The sequence below is a fragment of the Lygodium microphyllum genome, chromosome 15 (genome assembly GCF_053477565.2).
Source record: "Lygodium microphyllum isolate KBCC chromosome 15, Lygodium_microphyllum_v1.1.10, whole genome shotgun sequence".
Lineage (NCBI taxonomy): Eukaryota > Viridiplantae > Streptophyta > Polypodiopsida > Schizaeales > Lygodiaceae > Lygodium > Lygodium microphyllum.
Genome location: NC_141149.1, coordinates 126,134,141 through 126,161,658, shown reverse-complemented (window position 1 = coordinate 126,161,658; position 27,518 = coordinate 126,134,141). Strand labels below are relative to the sequence as shown.

The window sequence follows — 27,518 nt, the reverse complement described above, 5'->3', positions numbered from 1 at the left end:
CATTTGAGTATGAGTTTGGTGCTTTCCATTCACCTTTACATTTTCTACCCTTCCCTTCTACATTTAGTTCACATTTAGATTTCTTTTCTTTCAATCTAGATATTTACTTTAGACCTGTTATCTAGTCTAAGTGCATACTATCTTTGATGCACATCAAGGTTTTGTTGGGAGTAAAGACGTCTCTGCCTAGCCGCCCGTGTATTACTACACTGACAGTCACCGCCACTGCACACTGCAGGTGGCGGGCGTCTGTCACCGTCACTTTTATTCTTTATTCTTTTAGTGACAGTTTGAATAAAGGAAGGCCTGGTTACACATTGTGACCATTGGAGTTCCCATTTCTAGTCTCTCTCTTTCTTGCTCTTCCTCTCCCGCCATAGCTCTCAAGTCCAACCTTCGATCCGTCTCTCCCTTTCAACTGGTATCAGAGCTTTGCTTTTCGACTCTTGAGCTTGGTTCGTGGCATTCTCAGCATCCCATCGACTCTCTACTTGTATTGGGTCTCCTTCCTGGCAGCCATATCCGACTTCTTCGAGTTCCCGTCACTCCCTGGCTTCCCGAGCACCTTTCCGGCATTGTTGGGCACCTTCAGGGCATTACATTAGAGGTATTTGATCATTTTCTTCAGGATTTACTTCAGTTCTCAGGTCTCACAGGCTGTAAATAAGATTGGGGCAGCCACCATTGAAGCTCCCTTGCTTCATATTTCACTTGCCTTTGAACAAGACTTGCTGGAGCTTGTTTGAGGCCTTCCTTGGCTTTAACCGGACCCCTCTGAAGCTTGGCCACCATTTTTTGCAGCCCCAGGACCAGCATTTACAGTTGGCGGAATCATGCAGCCCTCCCATATGTGTTTTCAGCATTGACAGTCACAATAGCAGCTCTCCCCCTCCATTGGCACTTGGAAAGGCTCCATTTCGGACATATGAACATGCTTTGATGCTTGGTTTTGATGGTTGATGTGTTGGCATAGCATTTTGATTGATTTAACACTGTTTTGGGACTGTCATAACAATCCACAGGCAGTTTATGACAGTATTATACTGACATTTGATGTTACAGCTTGTTTGGCATTGTCATTTGATGCTCGGTTGGTCCCTTTGATGCCCAAATGTTAGGGGAATGCATGCCTATTGTTTGGCAACCATTTGGAGCTGATTTTGGTGCTGAAATTCTCAATTTTGAACAGTAAATCACTGCTGTATACAGTTGGGATGAAGTCATTTTACTCATGTATACTTATACCTATGCTTTTCGGGCTATGTTTCGGGCATATATGGTGATGTATTGACACTTGGGGCTCGACATAGAGCTTGGTTTTGATTCGGAATCGTTGGTTGAGCTTGAGCTCGCTTTGCAAAGCATTTGGATGCTTCGTCTTGGATGTACTTATGGCATGTATGCTGCTTATGTCTGACCGGTCTTAACATGCTTAGCCTATGCCATTACTACATGCTAGTTACATTGTTTGGAGCCTATTGCTATTGGAGCTCGGTCTTGGCTTGACCTTGGATTCTCGGAGCTTACTTGAGCTATTTATTGGCTTGCCAAAGTTATATCTTGGGATGTACTTGATGTCTTACATGCTTATGGATGCTACATACGGATGCTCTACCGCCTACATGTTCGGGATGTACTATTGATGTATTGTCTTGGACTTATGTCATTGGCACTGTGTCTTGCCTTGGCTTGAGCTCTTGAGCTCATACATATGGCTTTTGTGCCAGTGGGAGCATTCTTGAATGCTTATCAGACATTGAGCAGGTGGTACTTTTATGCATTAAGCCGTTACATGCTATTGAGCAGTTACAGACACTTGAGACTTTGGGACTTCTTACCTTTTGGGATGATACATCATATGTCTTGGTTCACTGTATGCTTATGAGCTAAGTCTCAGTTTTGGATCCATATCTTTGTGAACTGACACCTACTTGTGTCAAGTTTTGGTAGTGGCAGGAACACTTTGCCCCGTTGCCTAGGGGATGTGCCTACTCATTGGCAGATGTTTGTATGACATACTTGGGTGTTGGATTCATGCTTATTGATCGTCATATGCTTATGCTATGTCCGCATGATGCTGGTTTTGGTCTTGGCTGTATCTGATTGCCTTGGGATCCGATTTTGGCACTGTTAGCTCTCTTTTACTGAAATCTGAAATTTATTACAACAAGTATATATGTATGGACTGACATGGATTTTTCATGCTGAAACACTTTGAAATGATGTACTTTCACTAGTACTTGGTGGGCAGCAGTTTTGGTTCCACTTTCTTCGCCATTTTTCCTCGATTTTGGTGATTTTTTGGTCATTTTCTGCAGTAAATAGCAAGTAGTTTTGAATTGTCTACAGTCTTCCAACCTGCATTATGACGAGTTCGTCTACTGATCATGGTATTTTCAACATCACTAAGCTTGATGGTACGAATTACTCTTATTGGAAGAGCCAGATTTGACAGGTGTTGGTGCAGAAATCACAGATTAAACCTGTGGTTAAGCGGGCATCCGCCTGCAACTATGCCAGATGAGGAATGGCTTGAGCTTGATGAGTTATGTAAGTCCACTATTGTATTGTCTCTCACAGAACATGTTCACTATAATGTCTTTGAGGAAGAACAGAGTGCATGGCAGTTGTGGGAAAAGATAAAAAATCTCTACGACAGCAAAAGTTCAGCGAGTCAGATGTATTGGTTGAAGCAGCTTATGGATCTGCGCATAAAGGAGAATGTGACTATGTCTGCTCACTTAAGCTAGTTCCATGTTATACTCAAGAACTTGACGTCGCAGGACATCACTTTTGCAGAGGATGTCACTCCTCTTTTCTTGCTTGGTACTCTTAATGAGTCATGGGATGTATTCCGCACTGCATTATGTGTCTCTACTGCTACCTTGAAATTATCTCATGTTGAGAGTGCTCTTCTGTAAGAAGAGGTTAACCGTAAGAATTTGGATGCCTCTCGTGTGTTGCATGCTATAACAATTAGAGGCAGGAATGATGGATATGGAAAGCATGGTAGTGGCAGTGGCTGTGGACGGGATTCTTAGAAATCTCGGTCCAAGTCTCGTGGGAAGTCACGTAGCAAATCCTGTGGCAGGAATGCAGATGTTACTTGTCACCATTGTGGGAAGAAGGGGCATATTAGGCCACAATGCCATGAATTGCGCAATGAAAGGCGTAAAGAGAAGGGGAAAGACAAAGTACAGGATAAGTCTTCTAATTGCAGCATAGTGCCTGTAAAGTCCAGTGTTAAAATTGAAGAGATCAATATTATGCAACTTGAGGATGTTGATGATGATGATTATATCCTTGCAGCTTCTTCTAGTGCTTCGCAGATGACAGAGATACACTCTATATATGCACAGTGTTGGCTCTTGGACTCAGGTGCATCCTTTCATGTGACACCTTGCAGAGAGTAGTCGCTTGGGTGATGATAACTTTCTTGATATTGTGGGCATTGGTGATATTAGGCTACAGTTTCCTTTTGGCAGCAGTTTTGTTATGCAGGATGTACGTCATGTACTTGCTTTGACACGCAGTCTCATGTCAGCTGGACAGCTTGATGACGCAGGTTATCATGTATCTTTTGGAGACTCTGCATGGAAGATCACTCGTGGTAGACTTGTGATTGCGAGAGGTGCCAAGGCTGGCAGTCTCTACCCCTTGATTGTATCAGCTTTTTCCCTTGATCATGCTTTGTCTGTGGGTTCTATCCCACATGTATCTCTTTGGCATGCGCGCTTGGGCTATATGTCTTTGAAGGGAATGAAAATACTTTCTGATTTGCAGTACTTACCTTCCCTTGATTATGCATGTTTTGATTTATGTGAGCATTGTCTTTATGGCAGGCAGACTAGGTCTACGCATAAGAAGTCTGATAGGTCACGCATGAGTGAGTCCTTGGCATTGATACATTCGGATGTTTGTGGGCCCATGCCTTGTCAGTCTATGGGTGGTGCAAAGTATTTTGTTACGTTCATAGATGATTTTTCACGGAAAATTTGGGCTTATCCCATTAAGCTGAAATCCGATGTCTTGGCTGTGTTTCAGAGATGGCTTGCATTGGTTGAGAAACAGTCTGGGTATAGGCTAAAATGCCTAAGGACAGATAATGGGGGTGAGTATGTCTCACATGCTTTTGAGCAGTTATGTGATGAGAGGGGTATTAAGCGTCAGTTGACTGCCCCCTACACCCCCCCCAGAATGGTTTGGCTAAGCGGATGAATAAAACCATCCAGGAGCTTGTACGCAGTATGCTTAGCCATGCAGGCCTACCATAGAGCTCTTGGGCTGAGGCAGTTAGTACAGCTGTGCATGTCATAAACAGATCACCCTTTAGTAGTTTGGATTTCCAGGTTGCAGAGGAGGTATGGACTGGAAAACCTCCCTCTTATGCGTATCTTCGTGTCTTTGGATGTGAGGCATTTTGCCATGTGCGAGGGACAAGAGAAGTAAGCTGGATCCCAAGAGTGTCAAATGCATTTTCCTTGGTTATGGGGATGCAGGCGAGATGGGTTACCGTCTCTGGGATCTGCAAGCGCGGAAAGTCATCCGCAGTCATGATGTAGTCTTCCATGAAGACAAAATGCATAGGCAGCCTGAGAGAGTTGTTGAGATCCGCAGGGTCATATTTCAAGAGGAGCCGAGAGTTCCCACACAGCCAATTGGACAGTCTAAAGCTGCAGAGCAGATGCTCATGGTCAGGGTGTTGGGCAGCCAGCAGAGCCTGCCGTGAGACGGTTTACTAGAGACAGACGTCCACCTGATAGATTTCAGCCCTCGATACATTATGTCTTGGTTACAGATGCAGGAGAGCCTTTCACCTATGATGAGGCTATGCACAGGGGTGACAATTACTCTTGGGAGAGGGCTATGCAGTCTGAGATAGACTCCCTGCATAAGAATGACACTTGGGATTTGGTTTCCTTGCCTACGGGCAAGAAGGCTTTGCCATGCAAGTGGGTGTACAAGCTAAAAAGTACCCCTGGACTCCCCAAGCTGGCATACAAGGCTAGATTGGTAGCAAAGGGTTTTAAGCAGGAGCATGGTGTGGACTTTGATGAGGTCTTTTCTCCTGTGGTTAAGATGACCACCCTGCGCTTAGTCTTGGCTTTGGTTGCTCAGCTTGACTTGGATTTATACCAGATAGATGTCAAGACGGCTTTCTTACATGGGGACGTGCATGATGAGCTTTATATGGAGCAGCCTAAGGGCTTTGCAGAACCTGGCAGACAACATCTAGTGTGCAAATTGAAGAAAAGTCTTTATGGCTTGAAACAGGCACCTAGGGAGTGGTATCATAAGTTTGATGCCTTTATGCAGTCACAGGGCTACAGGCGGAGTGCTATGGATCTGTGTCTTTACACGAAGAAAGCCCATGATGGTTCTTTACTGATTTTGGTGCTCTGTGTGGATGATATGCCGATGGCAGGGAAAGCTTATGATGAGCTAGATGCTCTTAAGGCTCAGCTCAAGAAGAGCTTTGAGATGAAAGATCTGGGACAGGCCGTTCACATACTTGATATGCGCATTAGACGTGATAGGCATCAGGGACTCCTCTACTTGTCGCAGAGGGAGTACATTCATAAAGTCCTTGAGCGCTTCCGCATGCAGGACGTAAAGCCTATTGGCTATCCATTGCCTTCTTATGTGAAGGTATCACAGGCTGATTGTCCGCAGACAGATGAGTAGAGGGCCGAGATGGCCAAGATTCCCTATGCATCCTCAGTGGGCAGTCTTATGTATGCCATGATAGCCACTTGTCCAGATATTGCCTTTGCAGTTGGTGTTATGGCACGCTATATGGCTACACCTGGCAAGAAGCATTGGGATGCCGTGAAGGGTATCATGAGGTACCTAAAGGGCACTGCAGATATGTGCATATGCTATGGCAGCCAGGATACAAGAGTCGTGGGGTACACTGACTCTGATTATGCAAGACATGCAGATAGTAGGAAGTCCACTTCCAGCTATGTATTCACCTATGCTGGAGGTGCTATTTCTTGGATGTCCAGGGTGCAGAAATGCACGGCCCTTTCCACTACAGAGGCCGAGTATGTTGCAGCCACTGAGGCTTGCAAGGAGGCCATTTGGTTGGGTCGTTTGGTTGCTGACCTTGGTATTGATGCTATCCCTTCACCGCATTTGGATTCTATGAGTGCTATTCAGTTAGCCAAGAATCCAGTCTTCCATGCGAAGACAAAACACATTGAGGTGAGGTATCACTTCATACGTGGGGTCGTTGAGGACAAGTTTGTTGACCTTGTCAAGATCTCGACTGACCAAAATCTTGCAGATTTGCTTACGAAAAGCCTCTCTACGGAGCACTTTGCCTTTCTCAGGAGGTTGATGGGCGTTGGATGAGATGACGTCTTTCCTCACCTTGTTTTATATGTGTACGTGTTGTATTGTCTTTTTTTTTTCTTTTTCTTTTCACTCCTCACTGGGACAGATTCGCCTTTAAGTGGGAGGTTGTTGGGGGTAAAGGCGCTTTTGCCTAGCCGCCCGTGTATTACTACACTGACAGTCACCGCCACTGCACACTGCAGGTGGCAGGCGCCCGTCACCGTCACTTTATTCTTTATTCTTTTAGTGACAGTTTGAATAAAGGAAGGCTTGATCACACATTGTGACCGTTGGAGTTCCCATTTCTAGTCTCTCCCTTTCTTGCTCTTGCTTTCGCGCCATAGCTCTCGAGTCCAACCTTCGATCCGTCGCTCCCTTTCAGGTTTTGGACCATCACTAGCTACTTAAAAGTATATCACTTTGCATCCTGGTACATTGCTTGAAACCAGCCTTTCTTTCGTGGATGGGTGGTAATTCCTTAATTATAACTTAGTTACAGCTGTAACATTTATTACAAAACCGAGAAATACAAATTAACTTACAATCTTGGACAATGGACACTTCGTTGGCCCCAAAACTGGTGCCCCTTTTGGCATTTATTTAACTTAATTGAAGAAGAAGTTGATGTACAATGGGATTCTTCCAATCCCTTTCAGTATTCCAACTTCCCTTGTTGTCCAAAATGACCAGCAAGTCTTCAATCTAATTTGCCCCTTGATTCAGCCAGTCAATTGGCTTTCACCCGTTTTGATGGAGATGGAAAATGCCCCAAATTCATTGATTTGCGGGTTCCTCCACCTGAATTTGATTGAAAACAGCTTCAGCCTTGTTGAATCCAAGCCTTGGAGCTTTCAATTTTTGGCACGCTCCTCGAGATTGCTGCTAAACCCTAATTTCTGCTGCAAATTAGGGTTTATAGTAGAGAAATCTGAAATTTCTCAGTCTTTGGTGATCTCAATGCTGTAATTTTCGGAGCAAGGTTGTAGAAAGGCTGGGAGATGAGACAGAATATTGAGGAGAGAAAATTCAAACTTTCTTTGTGAAGAAGTGAAGAAAATCTGTCATTTACTACTGCTGTCCTATCTCATTAGCTTGTAGACACAAAGAACTGAAGAAAATTTATCATTTACTCCTCTTGCCTTGTCTCAGCAGCCTGTAGATGGTATCACGTGCTGTTGATTGGTCTTCTCTTACCCTTGGTTGCCTGAGAAGGTCCTCCAATGACTGCAAATCAGACCAATAGTATCTCCTTTTCTCTCTTGTAGGTTGAATATACTAAAATGCCTCTCTCCAGCCTCTAAAGACGTTTTACAAGTGGCAGTTTTCCCAAATGGTTTTTTCAGTATTATCCATAATTAAATATTAAATTTCAGTCTCTAAATACTAAAAATTAATCTAATAATTATTTCAATAGCCTGAAAAATAATGACCGGCCAATAATTAAATTGACCAAGCAACTTCCATTCCTGAGTGTCTCTGTGTCATCTTTGACCATTAGATTGGTGTTAGGTACTATTAAACGTCGCTTCTCTAGTGTCACCAACTAACACTTATGGCCAAATGAATGACCTAGGCCAACAACTGGCACCATATACCACCAAGTACTTGTGCGGTATAACTTATAGCAACTTTTGCCTTTGATATCTCGTGATTTCCTCGGGTTTTAGGCTCGTAAATTTACTCTAACCCCAGTTACACCTCACATGTTCAACATTTACTTAACCATGTGATTAAAAATTAATCCACATGTTAAGTGAGGTTTCAAAAATACATGACATTGCTAATGTAATGCCACCCTTTAACACTATGTCTTACACACCCACAAGTGCATTGCTCTATATCCTCTGGTCTTGTTACGTGGGGTATTCCCCTCTTGCACAGTGTACCACTCTCCTCAATTGCTCAAACGCATGAATCCCGATCTTGTGCTGATGAGTTAGCTTTTTCTTTGAAGGAAATAAGGGGTGAAAATGACCTCCACATTTAGATACAATTCCGCCTTCCTCAATTGACCCAAAACACGGTCAAAATTCAGATTCCAATGGTTAATCTCCTTCTTTGAAGGAAAAAGGGAGTGGTACACTCGTACCCTCACAAAGATCCTCCTGGCACTTCTTGCCTCAAAAGAATAGGGTTTGCACATTTTGCGAAATTTTGGGCCATGTAGATGACAATTGTCGCTCAAAGGCCAAGGGTCTTAGATGCGTATCCAAAATCACCTCATCTCCAACTAAAGGTCTTCCACCCATATTGAAGCTAAATTGAATCCCTAGTTCTAAATCAACCTCAGTCCCTTTCGGCAATGGTAGTGCCACTCCAAGGACGTTGAGAGGGGATCTTCCCCAGGGAGGTAGCGCAGTTTCTCCACCCCTTGATATCCATGTTCATCAGTGGCTGGCTAGTGTGGTGGATGTTGGATCTCCCCCTTAGTTAGTGTCTCATAGCATCTCTGTCTAGTTTTGGTCTTAGCCATATTTTTTCAGTCTTCCACTGCATTCACTCATATATATATACTCATTGCATTGGTTTTTCATTGCGCTCTCATTTTCTATTTTGTTTTTCTTTGGAGCATCTCATTACTAATCTGTATTTTGCAGATTCTGATCTCTCTTGTAGGGTTTTTGTATTTTAGTGTAGGGCTGGCATGCAAGTTTGTACCGGTCCTTCTTGGGTTGGAGACATGGAATGCACACCATTCCTTTCATGGTTTCATCTTCCTAGGAGATTTGCTCTTCTACTAGCACGGAGGCTTTCCCTCCTAAGGCGGATTGTGTAGCATCTCTCTTGATGCAATTATAGCGGTGACTTCTACCTTGCTCTTCTAGTCAGGGTGCTTCATCCTCATATTCATCTATCATTATGGTTCTTGGTACCACACGAAGACCGACATTAAGCTCCTCTTTCTCCTATGGCTTGGACATCCAGGGTTGAGAGGGGTTCCTACCCTTTCATGGTATTCTACAGGTTTTGGTATCTATCTTCGGCATCGGCCTCCCTTCCCTACTGTATCTCTCCTTTGCATTGCATGATTTCATCATCTTTGTAAAGGTCCTTGGGCAAGTAAACAATTTTCCCACGAGGGACATTATCCAAGTGGCACTTGTTGCATGTGCATTCTCATAATGTAGCATACTATTATGTATCTCATTGTGCAGAGCACACCTGGGTAGATCCTAAGTTATCTTCACGGACGGTTCTTTACCACTACACCACCATCATTCTTCATCACCCTTTCCCTTGTCATCAACACCCTTGAGTGGTTGGGTTAGCTTGTTTGTTTTGTGATGTGTTGGATCTCACCGTCCCTTTTCATTCTTCCCATGGGGCACAGTTACTCGAAAGGCCGTAAACCATCTCCATTTTCCACCCAAAAAAATAGGTTCAATGTGGTTTCATCCGCCTTTGTAGGACTTGGTAGGCCATTGGGCAGCTAATGAGCATCCTTTGTCTGATGCCTTGTGACCTGTCCTCTTTGAGGTGACTACTTGGACTCCCTTGGTTAGATAGCCATTGCCTCTATTGTCTAAGTAGGCCATTGGGCAGCCAACATGCACCCTTTGTCCAATACCCTGGTTGCTTTGGGGCGGGATGCCTTAGGGCAAAATTGGGCTTGAGCTTTTCTTACAGCCCCTTTCTAGTTCGAGTTTTTGACCTTGAACTAAAAATTCATTACATCTTGATTAGCTCTTTAAAGCAGCCCCAAAACAATAAATTATGAAAAGTTCTATTAAACGGGGAGCAATTCTAGAGAGTTTCTGTGTCGCACATGCAAAACCCTAATTTGGGATGGTCCTTCCAACGCTTGTAAATAGATTGGCCTGCCCACCATTCTGTCCCATCCTTGTCTTTTAGGTTTCAGCCTATCAACCCTCTTCCGCTGGCTGTCAAGCCCCCATTGATTGCACCTACATGGTCTACAGTTGTTGCCTAGCCTCCCACTGTTGCTGGTGATTAGTTTCCATCATCTACATTAGGTCATTTTTTGTGTTTTCAGCACTTTTCTTCATCAGCCTCTGCTCCCATTGGTGGTTGTTGCACTTAGAATTCGTCTTCGGTGGACAACACGCATTGGCACGTCCCTCAACCCACTCCCATGAGAGCCACCAGCCGTAGACAGTTGTGCCCTTGAGCATTTTGTATATTCTCTCATTCATTTACAACATTCATTCATTCACTTTAGAGTTCTCTCTCCTCTGTTTATGTTTGTGCGTTTCGAGTTTTATATTTTACGTTTTGCGTTTAGGGTTTACGTTTATTGCATTATTATCAGAATTAGTGTTTCAGTCGTGTTCGTATATTCTGTATTTTCTTTGTGCAAACCCTAGCATATCTTCACAGAGTTGAGCTTGCTCCCTCTCTTCTTGTCCACATGGACAAAAGCATTGCACTCAAAGATGCGAAAATGGGAAAAAGAAGCTTTCTTTCCAAATAAAGCCTCATAGGGAGTCATATCTTGTTTTGCAAAGGTAGGTGACCAATTATGGATATAAATTGCAGTAGCCATCTCCTCACCCTAAAGGCAGTGAAGAAGACTCCTATGCTTCAGCATCGATTAGGCCATCTCTAGCATAGTTTTATTGGCATGCTCCACCACACCATTCTTAAATGGTGTGTTTAGATGGAAAAACTCTTTTCAAATACTGTGATCCCTACAAAACTTAGAAAGGAGGTTAGAACAAAACTTAGAAAGGAGGTTAGAACAAAACTCTTTGCTGTGGTTTGCTTGTATACCTAAACTTTGAAAGACATTTGTGTTTTTGCAAATACCTTCCCCTTGTAGAAGTTGGAGCACTCATTGCTCTTGTACTCTAAAAAATAAGGCCATATATAACTGTTGAAATCATCAACAATTAGCATTAGATGCTTGGCCTTCCCAAGGGAGGCCGTGCCCATAGGACCACATAGGTCCGTGTGGACCAACTCAAGTGGTGTAGTAGCCCTTTGAGAGGGAACTTCTGGATGGAGCTGCCTATGTTGCTTGCCCCTCAAGCATCTAGGGCATAGAGTGTGAATAGGAGGGAAATGAGGAAGTCCCTTCACCTTCTTCTTCTGAGAAGCTCGCGTAATAACATCAAAGTTTAGGTGCCCATATCGGGTGTGCCAAAGTAGTCCTAGCTTGTGGAAGTCCTCATGGTAAGGATTGTGAGTGCATAAAGCCCACCCTCTTGTGTACCCTGTCGAAAGAACTGCTCCTATCGAAGCATCCTCCATAGTTACTGTACCTTGTGTAAAAACAATGTGGGTACTTGCCTTGTAAGACTATGAACTGACAACATGTAAAACCCAAATTTGATACATAAAGAACTTTGGCAGAAGAATGTTGCTGATCTAGGAATAGGAGAATGGTTTCCACTCCAAGAATGGGTACGGAAGAGTTGTCACCAATGGTGACAGGTCCCCCTTTGGAACACGTCTTGAAGCCAATTAGGTTCCCCTTTGGAACACGTCTTGAAGCCAATCCTATTGATAGGCCATATGGAAAGAGGTCCCACTGTCCATGAGCCAAGGCTTCTTTGCGGTGAAAGAAGTAAGAGTTGTATCCTCCTCCTTGACCACATGTATGAAGAGAGACTTAGGGGCACCTCGGGTTGCTTTGAAACCTTAGACTCCTCCTTGGTCTTTAAATGGGGATACTTCTGCCAACACTTCTTTCCCAGATGTATACCCTTCCCACTGTGTGGGCATTTGGGCTTCTTATCATCATCGTTCTTTTCCTCTTGTTTCTTTGCCTTTGGCTTCGCCTTCTTCTTTCCTTCTCCTAAACTTACTGTAAAAACCTTCATGGAGCAGGATCCACTGGCTCCTATCTCTTTGAGCCTCTCGCCATGCTCTTAGACTAGTAAGGCCAGCTCCTCCCAAAGAAGAGTCTCTCTGGTCCCCTTGATGTAAGAAGGTTGGTATTGTTAGTTGTCATGTTTGTCATGCCTTATCGCTCTTGCTTGTGAGCCTCAGTCTGAGTCAGATGAGGACTTTTGGAGCTTTGACATGTCTATCATGTGTTTTGATGGGGGAGGCTACTCATTTTAGAGTGGCTATTTGGGTGCATTTCTTTTGTTTGTAAGGTTCCAGTGTGTTTTCCATGGGCAGTTTTTGCATTTCCCAGGTTGTCCATACTTATTGGACATTGTCCGTATTACCAGTCGGTTTTTTCTATGGCCACCTATCAGTTTTTTTGGCATTTTTCTACTGTGACTAGCATTAAATGCTGGTCGGCCAGTATTTATTTATTATTGTAGGTTGGCTAGTTGAGGGCATTTATGGCTATTTCTAGCCTGCCCATCCCACACTTGGTAGATTATCTCATTTGGTCTTCTTCCTCTTTGGCAGGTGCACACTTTGACTCTGTCATCTTCCTTCGTATCCGGTGCTGCCATCATCATCAACTTGATTTGGTGCCCTCGCTGATGTTGCCCTCATCTTTTGCTTCCTCTGTCTCTCTCTCTCTTCCCGTCCAGCCTGCCCGGTCTCTCACCATCCCTCATCATTGTCGGCTGCCCCGTCTCTCTCTCTTGGAGAGTGGGCAAGAAAAGCACAGAAAGGGAGAGCTCAAAAGAGCGTGCACTCATTCTCCACTTCCCCACCATGGAGGCTAGGAGAGACTTCCTAGCCCAATGTGGTACATTGAAGGGGACCGGTGTGTTTTTGTGTGTCGATCTCACACCAACCCAACTAGCCCACATGAGGGAGTGCACACCAAAAATTAAGGCAGCCAGGGAGGAGGGAAAACTCGCCTTCTACAGAGGAGGGAGAGTGGTAGTCATGGAGAGGCGCCACAAATGACGGCGTGAGACCTATGGGACCAGCCTTGCAGTGGCAGTCTAGAATTGTAATGGAGCCCTCCGATTGGATGTGGGAGCTTTTGAGGAGACATTGAGAGAGAGAGATATAGTGTTCTACTCAGAGACACATCAGGGGCCACATACTACACTTCCACGGGTGACAGGCTATAGGTGGGAGTCAGCTTGCAGGAAGGAGACACGCACAGACCATAGTAATCGCGGGTTGGGAGGAGTGGCAATGTTAATCAGGGAGGAGCTACAGCAAATGATCCAGATAGTCCGCAAAGATGAGCAGGCAAGATACATGTGGGTGAGAGTGCGGGGTGAGGGACGCACTTTGTATGTTGCCATATGCTATTTCCCCCCTATGATGTCTCGATACGCCCCACCCAAGGGGCAATCACCATATGTGGCTTTGGATGAGGATATTTGGGAGTTCTCGAAGGAGGGAGAGGTTATCTTACTAGGAGACTTTAATTCCAGGACAACCTCCTATCAGGTGTCTTTCTTTGATCCATCTCAGGAGATGCTACAGGAGCAGGATGTGTCAGAGCTATAGCTAGAGAGGACATCTCAGGATATGGGGGAAGTCACCGAATATGGGAGATACCTTGTGGAGATGGGCACAACACATAGGTTTGCCACTCTTAATGGCCTGGCTAGATACCCCCTATCCATCGCCTTTACATGTTATCCTCATTGACACCGTGCCATCACAATAGACTATGTTCTTGCTCCACCGACGCTGATATCTCACATCCATGACCTCTCAGTATCCCCACGCCTTCTCGGAGTTGCAATGGATCATGCCTACCTATCATTCACTATCAACCTCCAATTCATTGACACGCAGACCCATCATGCACCTCACCGCTACTCGAGATACCTTTTTCCAAGAGAGACAGAGGATACCTATGAAGCGGAGATCCTTAGACTGTTACATGATGCAGACCCCAACGTTCCATTACGGGAGCTGACTCAGCAGTTCAGTGAGGCCCTACACATCGCTGCAGGTGTAGCCTTTCCACACTCACGACCCACACAGAGAGCCTCCACCGGGGGGAGGGGGACACCTCGGGACAGCTAGTATGTGATGAGTGCCGTGAGACCAGAGCACGGCTATAGAGAGAGATAGCACTGGGGTCCACTACCCACAGATAGGCACAAATACTCTTTAGACGCCTCACACGGTGGAAGAAGAGAACATTCTTGGCCTAGTTGGAGCGAGACATATATTAGTTATTCTTGAGCCAGGAATCTAGAGAGGCTTGGAGGCTTTTTAGAGAGCATTGCCCGACCACACCTATTACGTCCACCGCTGTATGGGAAGAGTATGCAGCTAGTCTCTATACTGTGGAGGGTCAACCACCTCTTCTTGACCCACTTGAGCCTTGTCCAGAGACCACCACTTTCTTTACAGAAAGTAGGGTCTGAGAGGCCATTGACAGACTTAGTAGAGGAAAGGCACAAGATCATGATGGACTAGTAGCCAAGCACTTGATCCGTGCTAGAGATTTGGTGGCAGGATTCCTAGCTTACATGTTTAACAGAGCCATGTGTGAAGGCCTACCAGAAAGCTGGAGCACGAACACTATTGTGCCTATCCTCAAGTTAGGGGACCCTACTCTACCCAATAACTATTGGACTATCATGGTTGGGCATACATTGGCTAAGTTATATGCTTCCATCCTTGAGCATGAGTTAAGCAGGTGGGCAGAGAGGTGGGGTCTTAGAGCACAGGGATAGGCTGGCTTTAGGAGAGGCTTCTCCACATTGGATCACATCCTCGTACTCAGAGCGATCATTGAGGAGGGAGGGGCCCATGGCCAACAGACCTACTGCTGCTTTGTGGACTTCCGCAAAGCCTTTGACACAGTACCGAGAGACAGGCTGATACATAGATTGCATGCCATGGGAGTACCGAAAGGGTATTTTGGCACTCTATGAGAGAGTTGTGGGCAGAGTTCGGACACCTGAGGGTCTTTTGGCACCTATTTACTTCACCATTCGGGTGAAGCATGGATGCCGCCCCCTCTCTCTGACATTATTTGGCTTGTACATTGATGGGATTGCTGATTACATTTCACATGAAGGAGATAGAGGAGCTCCACTAGCTGGCACTTGGATACCTCTCCTATTGTATGCAGATGACATTGTATTGATAGCTGACTCTCCAGAGGGTCTACAGAGACACTTGGATGCATTACACTTCTATACTTTGGACAGTGGGCTTTCAGTGAACCTTGGTAAAATCAAGGTGATGGTATTTAATACTACACCATAGTGGGTCAGGAGATCAGCACCTAAATTCACATATGGATCTGAGGAGCTGGAGTATGTGGATTCTTATACATACCTGGGAGTCTTATTCACAGGGCCCACCTTTTCTATGCGAGAGGCAACAGACACTAGATTGACTCGCAGACACACAACACTAGGTGGTTTGGAGAGGATGTGCTCACAGGTGCAATTCCATGAATCCCGCACCAAGCTATGGCTCTTCGATACATTGGTCACATCCACACTACTTTATGGAGTACAGATATGGGGGCCCAGTCTTGACCACCGTAGCAGATCAAGGCGCACTTATGACGGATGGAGGTCGATGGAGAAACCCCTAGTGTCCATGATATCCAGGATGATCAGATGTAAGGCCTCAGTGCCACATGAGACCATCAGAGCCGAGCTAGCAGCTACACCGATTGTGGTAGAGGCCCTCACCCGATCGGTCACATACATACATAGCCTATGGGACTTACCCACACATAGATATGCACGGTTGGCCATTGAGTTCTCTAGGCAGCTTGCCAGAGAGGGTGATACTTCATGTTGGTATGCACAAATGTCGACCTGGTTTGAGCTGCATGGCTTTAGCATGGACAAGTTAACCCCTTTCCAGTACTCCCTTGATGCACCATCTCTTGATTTGAGCAGGTTAGAGATTCACAAGTTCATCAGAATGGATTTTACCCAATTGGATATCAGGCGGACATGGTTGATGCCAGGGCAAGAGCTAGGGACAAAGATGGCTTTCTACCGCGAGCATTTCCTTCATACTACAGATGATGGATTTATTGCTCGCCCGAGATACATGGACACCCACCTTTCCCATGGGATTAGATGTACTATTGGCTAGTTGCACACCTCCTCACATCAGCTAGAGATTGAGACTAGCAGATATAGATCCATCCCATCAGAGGAGCACATATGCCAGATATGCCAATTAGAGCCAGAGACAAAGGAGCATTATATCTGCCACCGCTGCCTAGCGTATTATGAGGTCCGTGGTCATTTTCACTATCTTTTTAGAGACGGATTCGGACAACTATCCAGAATCATGGATTTTACCGATCAGCGATGCCTTGGCCTCTTTCTTCTTGAGATACGATGGCTTCATGACATGCGTCTCAAGAGTACAGCTGCTCTAGGACACCAAGACCCTCCACAGAGGCAGCTCACAAGCTTCTTTGCAAAGGAGACTCAGAAGACTTCAATACAGTTACAACCACAGTCCACACGAGAGCCTCTCTCACTGCCATAGTCCACTCACAGACAAGAAGTACTGATTGATCGAGCCGTTCAGCTTAGCCAATCCAGACGTCCTAGGCCTCGACATAGACACTGGTGACACCTTTATAGGTGGATACAAGGGATTATTGCTCGGGCTACAGCTAGGCCCTCCATACCCACATGAGATTGTACCATTTGGAGCTCATTGTTACTAGATAGAGATCTATGTTTTACACATAGCCATAGTTAGTTTCCTTTTTTATTTTGCTTTGTGCTACATATTTTGCCCAAACAGTTGTACCATCATACACATGATTGTAACTCATGGTCTTATAGGTCATTTTGGCCTTTTGTAGATGTTAATATATCATTTCATTTCATTTCATTTCATTTCATTTCATTTCATTTCATTTCATTTCATTTCTCTCTCTTTGCTTCTCTTTGTGTTCGTGTTTCTCTTCTGTAGCGCACTCTCACAGGTAGAGAACACATCGAACTTTGGAGATGGTAGCTAAGTTAGGAGAATCATTGCCATATCCTTTTTAGATGCAAGCTCATACTCATGTCCTCTAGTTTGTTGATGTGATCCTTTTATGGAAGGAGAGTCATGAACACTGAGCACTCAAAGTTTCTTCTCAAGAGAGAGAATGTGGCAAATGTCTTTTGATGGTACAAAGATGCAAGCTTGTTAACACGTAGTAGAACAGAGTCCTATAAGCTCGTGAAAAGGAAGGATCGGGTTGGAGAGTTGGCTGCATGATCCATTGATGATCCCTCTTTGGGATCCTCTAGGGGACAGGGTATAGGTAGGGTAACAAGATCCCAAAGATTGAAGGTGTCAAGGATGCATTCCACCTTGCATGACCAAAGCGAATGGTTGGCACCATCTAGCTAGTCCTCTTTGGGTGAAAAGGGAAGAATGGGTACTTGTATGGAAGGTGCCATGTGAGGCAGCTAAAGCCAGTAGAGCGGGCCTTGTGTGAAACATGGAGAGAGGGGGGAGGAGAGGGCTGCTCTGAATGATGAAACCATACCAAAGGGCTCGGTGACCTCATGTCTTCACGATAATCTCGTCGCCTTTTAGAGGATTGATGAGAAACTTCCTTGTCTAAAACATCAAAGCCTTGGAACTGGTGGTAAGACATCTTCATACAACCTTCAAACACAAAGGCTGTTGTGTTTTGCTGTAGGAGAGCCCAAATGGAGGGAAAATTAGCAACACCTATAAGAAAAGAGTTGTGGATGTCTCGCCTTTGTCGAAAGTACATGTCTAGTGCAAAAAAATTGTTACACTCAGTGTTCCTCCAATGTTTTGGTGTGAACACTCCCTTATCTCACGAGCACTTTTTACCTCCTAGTTGGAGAAGGGTTTTTTCCTCGTGTAAACACCATCAACGGGTGTGGTACTTAGTACCTTAGGGATTGTACTTTCATTCATTCTCACATAATGGATGTGACCTTCTAGCACTCTCTTCCCTCTTGTTGTCCACTTGTTCATTCTGAGTGTGTGTGAGTGTACGCATGCTACTCAACCCTAACGAAACGGTGGTATCAGAGCCATATGTCTCAGCCGCCACCACCTTGCTCGCATGCCACCAAAGTTGCCATTGAGCCTTGAGCTTGGCTACTCTCCCTCTTCTCGGTCTGTGTGCCACCATCAGTTCGAGCTCAGCTGCCTGCTGTGTTTCTTGTATTGTGTGCTGTCCGTTTGCCTTAGCAGCATTGGCTTAGGCCTGCACTGACAGGTGTCCAACTCCTGCCTATTGCTCAACATGTTGCGCTGGCCAGAAACTTTCACATCAGACAAGGTGCTGTGACCAATCCCTACCCAAAGAAAAACTCAATGGTTTCAACTATTTGTTGTGGTTGTGTAAGGTGGAGCGCATACTTGATACCTTGGATCTTTGGGCTCTTGTTTCAGATTCCATCTCCTATCCTAAGGATGATCCAGTAGATGGGACGTCTATGGACTGAGCAACCTTGTGGGATCAACTCAACTCTCGAGCCCCATCCTTTCTCTTTATGTGTTTGCAAGATTTTATCCTTGTGTATATTTGCAGGTTGAAGATTGCGGCGGAAGTGTGGAAGAAGCTTGTGTCTTTGTATTGGCATAAGACACTAGCCCACAAGATTTCCCTTGAGAAGAGGTTGCGGATGCTTAGTCTTGATGATTCCTCCTCTATGAAGGAGCACGTCATGAAGATGGAGGACATGAGAGGTGAGCTTGCCTCTCTTGGTCAGATGTTATCCTTTGAAGACATGGCTATGATCCTTTTGACTCAATTGCCATCTCCTTGGTTCAATGTCTTTCACACCAACCTTATCACATCGAGCACTTGCGAGACACTCTTATGGGATGAGCTTTCATTGCTTGTCTTGGAGCATGACGAGTGACTCAGAGAGATTGGGGCTAGTGGTTTTGGCTCCATCAAGGCCTTAATTGAAGGTATAGGTGGAGGGAAGAAGAGGAAGGTGCAAGCCAAGGATAAGAAGCAGAAGGACAAGAAGGATGAGAAGAAGCCCAAGAGCCCACACTGTGGGAAGGGCACTCATCTCAAGGAGAATTGTTGGCAGAAGTACCCCCATTTGCAAAGAACAATATGAAGGATACGAAGGCTGCCTTGGCGACGATAGAGTTCGTCTTTATGCATGTATTTGTGGAGAGGATACAATTCTTGCTTCTTTTGCTCAAGAGAAGCCTTGGATCATTGATAGCAGGGCGTTTTCTCACATGACCTATTGATAGGATAGGCTTCAGGATCTACATGCCAGAGGGGACATAGTCACCATTGGTGACAACTCTACCATTCCCGTTTGAGGAGTGGGGACTATTTCTTTATTGCCAGATAGGTAGTTTTCTTTGGCCAAAGTTCTCTATGTACCGGATTTAGGTTTTAACCTATTTTTTATTCATGGTTTTGCACAACTTGGTACTCGCATCGTATTTATATAGGATGTCGTGACAGTGGAGGATGCTTCTACATGTGCCGATAAAGAAAGGATCCCAAGAGGGTAGGCTTTACATGCTCACAGCCTTAGCTGTGAGGTCTTCCCACGAGCTTGGGATGCTTTGGCATGCTTGTTATGATCATCTAAATTTTGATGCTATATGACGGGCTTCTCGAAAGAAGATGGTGGAGGGACTTCCTGATTTCCCTCCTATTCACATTTTGTACCCTAGCTATTTGAGGGGCAAGCAACATAGGCAGTCACATCCCTAGGTTGCCACTCAGAGGGATTTTACTGTGCTTGAGTTGGCTCATACCGACCTTTGTGAACCTATGGGCACGGCCTCCCTTGCGAAGGCCAAGTATTTGATGCTGATTATATACAACTTCAGTTGTTATGTGTAGCCTTATTTTCTAAAGTACAAGAGCGAGGTATTCTCCCGTTTCTGTGTGTGGAAGCTGTTTGTGGAGATGACATAGACTCTCTTCAAAGTTCATGGCCTATGATCAGATCATGGTGGAGAGTTTATTTCTAACCTCTTTTCTTAGTTTTGTAGGGATCATGGCATTCGAGTAGTGTATACCCATTTGAACACCCCTTTGGATGGTGGAGTGTGCGAATCCGACCATGCTAGAGATGGGCCGATTGACGTTGGAGTATCAGGGTCTTCCAGCATGAGGCAATGGCTATTGCAGTTCACATTTGCAACTGTTCCATGAATTTTGCATTACAGGACATGACTCCCTATGATACTTTCTTTGGTTGAAAGCCCTTTGTGTCTCACTTCCACATCTTTGGATGTGATGCATCTATCCATGAGGACAAGAAGAAGAGGAAGATGAAGCTTGACTCAGAGTCCAAGAAGCTCATTTTCATGGGCTACAACACTACCACGAAGGGCTATCGTCTCTACGACTCGACGACACAGAAGCTTGAGGTGAGCACGGATGTGCTCTTCGACGAGGCTTCGGATTTCGAGGATCCTATTGAAGGCGATTTTTCGTCATCGACTGACCCTCCCCCACCCTTAGTTCCTCTACTTCCTTCCAGGTTGCCTCTTAGCACCCCTTCTTTGTCTTCGGCACTTCCCCCTCGTTCTCCACTCTCTACCCCGGCTTCCCTACCACCTTTGACGGATGCAACTACTACTTCTTTATAGCATACTTCCACCCCTTCAGCCTCCCTTCCGGAGTCTTCTAGGGATGCTCAAGCGTTAGAGGGGAAGCCTTCTTCAGATGAGGAGGATTTACCTTCCTTGGGTGAGGGGGAGTCCCTTTCACAGACAGATGCATTGCAGGTATTGGAGGCTACTCAGCCTCCCTCACCGCAGGATAAGCCTATTCAGAGTCCTTGATGGTACCAACAACTCGTACAAGATTCAAACGTTTCTCACTTTCCTACTTCTCTTACAGGTCCATGCAGATCAAATCGCTTACAGGCCCAACAAAATAGTTAACTCTGTGTGAATTGTGCTCTTATGTCACAGATTCTTCATGACAGTGAGCCTACTATAGTCAAGGAGGCTCTTGCAAAGGATATTTGGCGTTAGGCCATGCAAGAGGAGTTTGATTCTAGCGAGCGTAATCAGACTTGGGAGTTGCTTCCGTATCCTCCAAAGCGGAAGGTGATAGGTGTGAAGTGGGTCTATAAGACCAATTACCTTGTAGATGGTTCCTTGGACGAGCACAACGCTAGGCTTGTTGCCAAGGGTTTTTCTTAGAGGGTAGGTTTGGACTATTTTGAGACTCTTGCACCTATGGCTTAGATGTCTACTATTTGGGCTATCTTGGCTCTTGCAGCCCACCACTGTTGGCTTGTTTATCGGATGGACATAAAGTTTGCCTTCTTGAATGATGTCCTTGAGGAGGAGATTTATGTTTCATAGCCTCCAGGTTTTCTTGTGTAGGGAAGGAGGACGATGTCTTCAAATTGTGGAAGGTCCTTTATGCCTTGAAGCAAGCTCCTCGTGCTGGGTACCAGAGGATTGATTGATTCTTTCTATAGAGTGGCTTCTATTGATCAGCTCATGATCCCAACCTATACTTTAAGGTTGCGGGTGACAAGTGTGTTTTGCTCATCTTGTATGTGGATGATCTTATTATTACAGGGAGCTTTACTTAAAAGGTTGATTGTACTCCGGAGATTTTGCGACAAGAGTTTGACATGATGGGTCTTGGGATTCTAAATTTCTTCCTTAGCTTAGAGATCTATCAGATGGCACATGGCATTTTTATTTCGTAATATAGGTACACTTCCAAGCTTCTCTTGGAGTTTACTATGGCCGGTTGTTGGCCTATTTCTTGCCCATGGAGGTAGTCGGAGCTCCCCTTCTAGATACCACTTGTTATAGGTGTCTTGTTGGCTCCCTCATCTGGCTTATTCACACTTGACTGGATGTTTCTTTTGTTGTGGCTTTGTTGTCTTCTTTCATGGCGACTTCCACTTAGGAGCAATTGGAGTGATTCTAACTAGGCAGATGATGTGGATTCATGATGGTCCACTACATGTTATGCCTTCTCCCTTGGCTCGGGAGTTATCTCTTGGAGCAGCAAGAAGTAGCCTATTGTGGCTCTTTCTTCTATAGAGACAGAGTATCGTGCATTATGTTGTACCGCTATGGAGGTGGTTTGGCTTCATTGCATGTTGATGGAGATTGACTTTTCTCAGCCTTGATCTATGGAGCTGCATGTCGATAACCAGAGTGCTTTTGTGCTGGCGACGAACCTTGTGTCTCATGCTTGCACAAAACACATTGAGGTTCCATATCACTATGTTCGAGAGCGGATCATGGATTCCGAGTTAGAGGTGGTCTACTGTCCCATAGATCTCTTCATGAAGACTTTGCCCAAGGCTTCTATGCTTCATCACATGAGGTTGTTAGGTCTTAAGACACTCCCAAGATCTAAGAGGGGGTGTCAACCTGTCTATGTTAGTCTTGTCAGTCTGTCATTTCCTAGTTGTGAGCTCTTGCTAGAGTGTGACAGAGATATAGGAGCTCTGGCAGTTTAGGTGCATTTTCTTTATTTGTTAGCTTCCTGTATGCATTCCTAGGTTAGTTTCTGCTTTCCATAGTCCGCCTACACTTGTTGGACATTGTCATTGTCATATGGGATTTTTTCAGAATCTCTCCTATTTTTTCTAGCAGTCTTCAAACTCATTGGATGTGTAATCTTTTCATTATTTGTTTGAAGAGCCTTGATTCGTAACTTGTCCTTATTCTCCACTACTTCTTTGTATTCTTGGAACTTTGGAAATACTTGCAACTTCCTTGTGAGAAAATATACAAGAGTATATCTAGAGTAATCATCAATGAGTACCATGAAGTATTTTGCTTCAGTGAGAGAGAGAGGATTGATGGGACCACAAATGTTTTAATGTACTAATTGAAGAGGTTGAGTTGTAATGGAATAAGGTACACAAAGTCTACTATGTTCCAAATCTCAAGAATTTTTTTAAAAGAATTAATGAGCTCACTTCTCAAGCTTCTCTCATTGCTCACTTATTCAAGGACTAGTGTATCTTGCACCTACTTTCATCTTCTCTCAAACTCACTTGTCCAAAATTAGGCTAGCTTTACACACTTGGCTATTCAATTCTAAACTCTTGCCAATGCTTCCGCTAATTCCACCTCACTCTCTAGTTCACCACAAGATTCTCTTCTATGGCACTTTTGACTTGGTCATGCCTCTCAACATGTTCTCCAACAACTTATCCATAAGAAACTTGTCATGGGCATCCCAGCCTCTCTCTCTCAACTTCCATTTTGTCAAGCCTGTGCTCTCAACAAAGCCACACAGCCGCATCCCTCACTTGATAGACACACACACTCTTTAGTCTTTAATCTTCTCTTTGCAAGTGCACACTTCAACACTCTGAATCTCCATGCTTGTTGCTGCCATCGTCATCAGCTTGATTTGGTGTCCTCATTGATGCTTTGGGCTTTGTGCAGGGATTGATCAGTCCATCTCCATTGTATCAACATTCTTCTTCAGTTAGTGCATTGTTCTTCCTTTACCTTCTGCTTCCTCTCTCTCTCTCTCTCTCTCTCTCTCTCTCTCTCTTTACTTCTTTGTGTTTGTGTTTCTCCTTTGTTGTGCGCCCTCACACAATAGAGGTTTAGAAGGCTAAAAAATAATTTAATGGCCGGATAATGCAAAAAATAGGTTTAGAAGGCTGCCACTTGGCACAAATACCCATGCAATCGAGAAAAATGTTTTTGGGGCTAGTGGAGAGCCATCTAGTTCATTCAGCTTGTGAGAGAGGATACGTAGCTACTGGTCTGATTTACAGCCATTGGAGGGCCTTCTGGGGCAGCCAGAAGCAAGAGAAGACCATTTAAGAGCAGGTGACAGCAATTTTAGCCCTCCTAGGTGTAGGCAACAGCAGCCAAGGGCTGGCGACAGCATTAATTTCCCTCCTAGCAGGAGGTGACTGCATTAAATGCAGTTTGGTACAGGTAGCAATCAGATTTGGGCTCTTTTCCGCTTGGAAAATCAAGAAATTTTCTCTCCAGCTTTCTCTCACATTCTCTTAGAAGATCTTAGCATTTCTGAGCCATTCTCAGCAAATCTCGGCCAAATTTGGTGGACCAGGGAAAAATCTGCTATAAACGGTAAACCCTACATTTTTGCAGAAATTAGGGTTTAGCAGCACCTCGGGTCCTGTGCTATCAGTCAAGGGCATCATACATTGAAATCAACAGCTGAAATTCAAGGAATTGTTAGGGATTTTAGATGCCAACTCATCTATTGTGAATTTGGGGCAACATTTGGCCAACTGGGGTTCCATTAGAGCAAGTCTTGGGTGAAAATCAAGGAACAATTGACTAGAATTGCTTGTGGATTGTTTGTACAGCAAGGGGCTTTTGGATCAACAAAGGAGATTGTGAAATCTTAGCTTATACGCAATCCGTTGGCAATATATGTTAAAGAAATACCGCAAGGGGTGCTAGTTTTGGGGCCAACAGGGTGTCTACTGTCCAAGATTATTAAGATAAAGTGTGCATTTCAATTTATGCTCATTTATTCATCACTGTAATTAAGTGCTTAATCAAGTATTACCACCCTATTCGAGAAGATTGGTTTCATGGTTCCATTGTTGGGATAACACTCAATCCTTTGATTTGGTGGACCCAAGGTGCCTCATTGCAAGCCAAAGCTTTGTGCTAGTGTTGATTTTTGTGCTCAGTTGAGAAATTATAGCAATATGTCTTCATACAGTGAGATGGAATCAAGCAATGATGATGCCTCTCAATATGGACATTTAGATGGGAAAGAAGGAAATACTACTGCAACCTAATACTTTGGTGGTAGCACTATTTTTCATGCAATGTTTGGATAAGGATCCCATATAGGAATGTATAGCACAACTTCATATGGTATGTAGCAGCCAATGCATGCTGTGCGAGGCCCAATGTATTCGGATACGACTGGTAATATGCAAAATTCTATGTATGGCAGCATTAGTTTGATGCCTAGGGCACAAAGTGGCATGTTTGGTAATGCATTTGCACCCTCGAATGCTTATGGGGATTAAGGAATGAGTGCCGGTCATGCAAATGCTTTGTTTGGGTTTGGTCATGATGTAAATACAGCAAATGCACCCTTTTTGCAGCAGCTAGTGTATGACAACTTGACTCCTAAAGGGCAGCAAAAGACTATGATGAGGGTGGAAAAGTAGGGAAGTTTGAGTCCTTTAGTGGTGCACAAGATAGACTAAAACCTTTGACTTTCATTTAGCAGTTTGATGTAGCCTATTCAGGGGAAAACTTCATCGAATCCTAAGATTCGAAAGGTAGCCACTTTCTTGAAAGGGAATGCATTACAGCGGTGGTGCATGCTCTTGATGCAAGGTAGAGCACCATCAGCATGGGTACAATTAAAGAAAACGTTTGCATTGAATTGGTTGTACCATTGGAGTGGACATCATGATAGCTTGGAATAAGCTAGATGCCAAGGAATGCAATAATTTAGAGCAATGCAATAAGAAGTTTTGGGATGCATTGCTGCCTTTCATTTCTTATTGTCCGGTACCCCTTCATGAGCAAGTGGGAAAATATGTATGTGGGTTGTCCAAATGAATTAGAGATATTTGCATAAAATCCATTGTATCTAGCATGTCTTAACTCATAGATCTATGACTGCTGCTACAACTGATGCTTTGCTGTGTGGGAAGGATTCGGGCTTCCAAGAGAGTGGGAAGAAGGCAAATAAAAAGTCGTTTAAGACTGAGAAAAGGGGCAGATCTGAAAATCAGCTTGAAAAGAGGCCAAAACAGCAAAGAAAGAGCTTGAAATCATTGGCATAGCGTAGGGAATTGATGGCTGTAAATAAATGCTTCATTTGTGAACATGAGGGCCATATTGCAAAGGTCTGTCCTAGTAGACAGTAAGCTGGAAAATCGGAAAATTGGAAAATTAAGGAGATCCTAAGTGGAAAAAGCCTAAAACGTTAGTGGGATTGGTGCCCGATGTTGTTAGTGATCAGTCAATGATGATGCTACTAAGTTATGTAGAGCATGGAGCAAAATCAGGAATTAGCATGAATTGATATTTTTTGATAATGGTATATGAGCCAACTTCATCTTTGTAGGCGTGACAGCCATCTTTGCATCAGAGAGGATAAGATGAGACCTATGGGGGAAGTTGGAATGGCATGTAAAGGCCATATAGAGTCTCTTACACTGCTCGTTGGAAAGCTTCGGTTACATTTTTAGGGATATGTGGACAGCGAAGAGTTCTTTATTGCTCCACTTGAGGGTTGTGATGTGTTGCTTGGTATGCCATGGTGTCATTGTATGCATGCAATGATTCATTTACGTGCGAAAGAGATCACTATTGAGTATAAGGAAAAGACTCTCACACTTGATGTAAAGTTAAAATGGGAATCTGTCCTTGTTGTATCGGCTGCTGCCATTTCTAAAGTAATGAAAAATCATCTTTCAATGTACTTGGTTTTTACTAAGATAAGGATAATAGTGAGAATGTTGGGAATATATCTAAGTTAAAGAAGGATCTCGTGTCATTTCTGAAAATGTATGCTGATTGCTTCTCTCAGTCACTTCCAGGGCAGCTACTATCCGAAAGGCGTGAAGATCATGGTATAGATCTTATCCTTGGAAGTAGCCCACCTAATATGCCACCCTACAGTGTTCGTGTAAGTGTCGGAAAAAACGTGAGAATGACATTACTTTGAACTTAACCAACTTGATCAATTATCACCATGAAAATTAGAAGAGAGAGAGAGAGAGAGAGAGAGAGAGAGAGAGAGAGAGAGAGAGAGAGAGAGAGCACATTGCTCTTTATAGGAATTTATTGAAATAAACCACGGGGAGTGAGTGCGTAAACCATATATAAAAGGATTGATTTGTTGCAATTTTAAAAATTAGGATTTAAAAACCCTAATCTTTGTAAACTTTGGGCAGCAAGTTGATTTTCTTCTTTAGTGCTTGGATTAGATTAAGCTAAGTAGAAAGTGCTTCTTGGATTAGAGAGAGAGAGAGGAGAGTACAAAGCATGTGGTTGAAATTTCAGCATGAGAGCTTATCCCAAATGAAGAGAGACCTTCAATATATAGGTATAGGGCTTGGATGCTCAAAAGTGAAAAGTAGAGGTTACAAATGACAAGTGTTTGTTGAAAATGACAAGTGTAGGGACACTTGTCTTTTCAAAATGATATATATATTCTATTCTAGATGCTATATATCACTTTTCTAGGATAAACAAGTTTCTAAACCTTCTACTCTAAAAATCTCTCAAATGGTTAAGAATTTGAGATAGCCGTTGAAGAAAAATTTTTTCATTGCAAAATTTCAGAGTATTTGTCGCGAACAAAATTTCCATTTGATAACCTCCTAAATTTTAGGAGTCGCCGAATTTAGATTTTGGAGAGCTTCATTATATAGGTTTACTAGTTCATGGTTTATTTGTTTAATCACGAGTAT

General features: G+C 44.1%; 1 protein-coding gene and 2 pseudogenes across 6 annotated transcripts in view; all 3 read left to right on the top strand.

Moving 5' to 3' along the window:
- The window catches only part of LOC148025029 (Pseudouridine synthase family protein), a 144,885-nt gene that overhangs the window by 4,427 nt on the left and 112,940 nt on the right, over positions 1-27,518 (top strand). The window lies entirely within an intron of this gene.
- On the top strand, positions 12,922-13,821 carry LOC148025031 (uncharacterized; annotated as a pseudogene).
- On the top strand, positions 15,364-16,794 carry LOC148025030 (uncharacterized; annotated as a pseudogene).